This window comes from Theobroma cacao, chromosome 3, assembly GCF_053813885.1.
Source record: "Theobroma cacao isolate CCN51 chromosome 3, ASM5381388v1, whole genome shotgun sequence".
Lineage (NCBI taxonomy): Eukaryota > Viridiplantae > Streptophyta > Magnoliopsida > Malvales > Malvaceae > Theobroma > Theobroma cacao.
The window spans coordinates 33,390,894-33,395,405 of NC_142641.1; the positions used below are offsets into that span (position 1 = coordinate 33,390,894).

A 4,512-nucleotide genomic window follows, 5' to 3' on the forward strand; every position below is an offset into this window, starting at 1 on the left:
GATCTCCAAATTTATTCATAGCTACATGTATCTCAAATTGCTCATCACTTATCATCAGTCCATAAATCCCACTCGAAAATACCCTTTCCATATTGTATAGTGATTTCACCATATAGCATCACTGCACGATGTTCCTCCATTCTACTATCATGGATACTCCATAGAAATTAATTAAAAGATTTACGTACCCTAACTAATGCTAATTCCATTTAATCATATCTTAAATACTTCAAACTTGTAAATTACAACTCCAAATGTATGTCCATATATTGATAATCTTTATATATTTCATGATCATGAAAACTACAACTTACAAACTAGCTTTCTATCATACGTACTTTATTAGAGCACTAATTTCAACTTATTTAATCTACCCTTGGTGGTATGTCAAAATCATCCCTGTCTCGGTTGCAATCCAGAGGAATCTCTCCTCTGTATATCCGTATGAGCTGGTGGAGATGGAGCAGCTACCGTAGCCCGTCCTAACTGTGGACAATCTCTCCTAATGTGACCCAGTTGATCACAATGAAAACATCGTGCAGGCCCTCTGCATGGCCCAACATGATAATTCCCACAATTTCTGCATCTACGTGAACTTCCTGAAACAGAAGAGTTTTTGCCCCTGTTTGGTGGCTGACTAGAAGATACACTTAGATTTCTCCTTTTTGCTAACTCAGCTCGCAGACTCTTATTTTCATTCGCAAGCTTCTCGACTTTTAAAGCCATTCGCACCACCTCTTTAGCCACGGTTGCGTCCGACTCACCCATAAAAGAAACAAAACTATGTTGCCTAGCCTCTTTAAGCTTCTTAGAATCAGAAACATCCAGCACTGGTGGTGGGACAGGAGGTGGGGATGGTGGTACTGAAGGAGCAGCCAGAGGAACTGTAGGAAGAACTTGACCAGCCTGAGCCTGGCCAGCAATAGCAGTAAAGAAGGCTGCTAATGCTTGAACTGCCTCAAGAGGCATAGCAAGAATACTAGTAAGTGGCAGAGGAGGTGGAGGATGTGGAGGAGTCTCGATTTGTTCAGCAGCAGGTGCTGCCCGAATGGTGGATGCAGTCGATTCCTCCTCTATTGCACCTAACTGACGACGTTGAAAACAACCTCTTCCCCTCCCAGCTAATCTAGTGAAAGGTGGTTGTTTGCGTCGAGGAGACATAATAATCTATAAGAGGGAACAAAGTGAGTTTAGGCAACCTCAGGCTCTATATGCTTATGCATGTATTTTATTCAACCTAACCTAACTTAACTCGGGGCCACACTGACATTGTAAATTTTTTAAAACAGCTTTAAAATAACTTTAAACCCAAAACTCTAATCTTTCAAACCAACAGCTCTGATACCAACTTAATTGTCACGGCCCGGAACTCCCATCGAGCCCGTGACAACCGCCGCGACGTTTCGATCGACATTCATTACTCGGAATGTCAACCGAAACCCCGCAAGGCTTTAATATCAGCTTCTCATTTTCCCTGTGGGTAACTGTTTCCAAATACCACATTCTAAAAGATTTTAAACTGTTTCCAACTTAAACAAATAAAATAATATTTTTCGTCTCACAGGGGTATATTGGTCATTTATCCCAAAAATCTCAAAATCATCTAAAAATATAGTATGTAAGTGGAAAACACATATTTCATAATCAAAAATAATTTTGGATGTCTAAAACATTCGTTTAAAATGGAATTATGACTGTTAAAATAAAATAAAAATATTAAATAAAATATTCAATTTTCACATAAAAAGATATTTTAAGAACACTGTATAAATAATTTTTATATCGTAAAAGCAAAGTAAATTCTTACATACCATAATACAGATAACCAAAGGATAGAATTTAATTTACAGTGACACGTGGGCCCACGAATGACCAAAAGTAGCAAAAGAAATGAACCTACAATCTTTGGATGTGGCAAGTTCAACTGTAATCCTCGCCGATATCAGTTATCTACAATCTATTCTGAACCTGAAATGGGTGGAAATGAGGGTGGTGAGATTATAAAATCCCAGTGAGTAAACAAACATCACTCAAAATATCTAAAGTCGAGTAAAAGGAGACTATTAAAACATTTCATCAAACTGTAATTTATCATCTTTCAACTTATTTCAACCAAATGAAATCAATTTATTTAAAGCAAGTAATCAATATGGCTTATGAATTTCTTAAAAAGCTTGGCTCATGCCAAAAATTATTATCATACTCAGTTATTTGGGATACCTTAGCCGAGGGCTATCCCAACTGAGTCCGCCAAGGCTATTAGAAAGTCATGTTTTTATTTTGAAAACATAGCCATTCCTTGACGTTGGCCGAGTTCCCCTTCACGAGGTGGTTTGGCGTGAAGTGAACTCTAAAAGTTATACCTCAGGAGTTACCCTACTCGCCTCTCCAACCGAGGTAAAAATATAACAGGATTCCGTGCCCCTCTAATAGGCTAGTCCACAGAATCCAGCCCACTGCAGCAGGTCAAACCCACCATACAATAAAATTTTGACAGCATGACAGGGCTAATATATTACTACCCAACCTGCAAGGTAAAATAAAGCAATTCATATAATTCATAAAAACACAGCCCAGCCAGTCATGCCAATACAATAACATAAGCCATTAATTCAATTTTAAATTTACAACATATCAGTGGTCTCCAATTACTCTATTTTCAAAATCGTTATTTCGTTTCAAGACAATTTATAAAATATTTTCATTTAAACTCATTTTGTTTACAAAACATAAAAATTTACCATTTGAACTCATTTTCATAAAATTCACCAAAACCGAATAAAAACATACTTTAGATAATTAAAATGATGGTAAGGTTACTCACCGTGTCTAGAGTGAGGATTTTCGAAATACTCAGACTATTGGTCCTCGGGTGCAATTCTCTTGCCTTTATCAGAGGACTCACCACCTTGACACAGTACAAAATCGAGAAATTCACCACATTGGTACTAAATTGAAATTAAACTAATTTAGACTACTAATGCTTGATATGGAATGCAAAAATGTCTAAATTTTTGCCTAAATGCGGTGTTAGCCTATTTCGGTCTTTTACCCGATAAATTGATATACGCGTCCGTTTAAACTCCAAATTAATTTTTTTCAGTTTCTATACCTCAATTGCACCCAAATTGACTTAATGTCCCTCAGTGTGGTGCAAATTATCAGTCCCGATAATAAATTACGAAAATACCCCTAGTGGGTAAAAATTTGTATTTTTGCTCCGAAAATTTCCATTATTTTTCTAGGCTCATAATTCATCATTATTCATCATAATTCCTCAAATAACCATCAAGATCAGCAGCCAATATTCCCCTAGAAAATTCAGCATAATGGGTTTCAATGGGAAAAATTTATATTTCTAGCTTATTTTTGCTATATTTCAATATAACTTAACTAAAATCACTTAATTCAATTAAAATCAACCAAAAATCAAGCTCAAAACTCATCCATGGAGGTTTGGCCAGCATGGGTGTCCATACCCACTTTCTAATTTTGCATAGAAATGAGAAAAAAATGCATGGGTAGTGAAAATCACAAGGAAAATCAATGAAATTTACCTTTTTAATGCTTGATTTCTTGATTTCTCTTGATTTTCCCCAAATTTTTCAGGTAGGATTCTTGTTTTTGTTTTTCCCCTTTTCTCCCCTGGTTTGGACAGCTGAAGAAGATGAGAATTCCGGAATTTTTACCTTTTTAAAGGCTAAAATAATATAATATTATTTTATTCATTTTTTTAATGTTTTATTAATTCCTTAAATTCTAGCCATCCATTTGTTTCCAAATTTTCACCATACACTTGTCCCAAATATCCATAGCTTAGGTAAAATTCTCAGACTTATCCAAAGTCTTGGTGGAGTAATTTTTGAAATTTACACTTTTACCCCCGTAAAAGTCAAAAATTACATTTTTGCCCCAAAAATTGAAAAATTGCCCATAGACATATTTTTCGTCCCTTATACTCATACCATTCTCCAATTTGTCAAATTTGATCTAAATTCTCTCAAAATCTCAAATTTTGTCCGCGAGTGGCAAAATTACGATTTTACCCCTACACTCTAGAAATCACTGGAATTAAACTTTTTCACTGCCAAACCCTCAAATTATACTCCAATACTCAAATCATACTCCAATAAGTCAAATGGGGCTAAAAAAATTCTTTTCTAAAAATTCCCATTGTGTCCTTGGGTGGCAAATGACCATTTTGCCCCTGGACAGTAAAAATTCTAGTTTGACTTCAAATTGATCCTCGAACTCCAAATCACCATATTAAACCATTCTGGGACTTTAATATTCTTAATTTCATTTTAAATTCTCTATTTGATCTAGTTCGAGACTTAAATTAACTTAATTGTACCATTTGGTACATTGTCGTCTTTTAACGATTTTTCTTTCAGGGCTTTCCAAGTATGCAAGCATATTGTCAATCATATGAATGACATGGAAAGTATTTTATAAGGTCGGGCTTGACATTCTCCCATGATGAATGCAATTACATTTCGATCTTTAATTAGT

At 35.4% G+C, this 4,512-nt stretch overlaps 1 long non-coding RNA gene across 1 annotated transcript; it reads right to left on the reverse strand.

The window, feature by feature from the left end:
* Positions 1-1,853: 1,853 nt before the first annotated feature.
* LOC148763743 (uncharacterized) lies at positions 1,854-3,681 on the reverse strand. The gene is made up of 3 exons (XR_016025103.1): positions 3,558-3,681; positions 2,825-2,908; positions 1,854-1,968 (listed from the first exon to the last, which is right to left on the reverse strand). It is a non-coding gene; the product is annotated as an uncharacterized LOC148763743 (long non-coding RNA).
* Between the last annotated feature and the right edge of the window lie 831 nt (positions 3,682-4,512).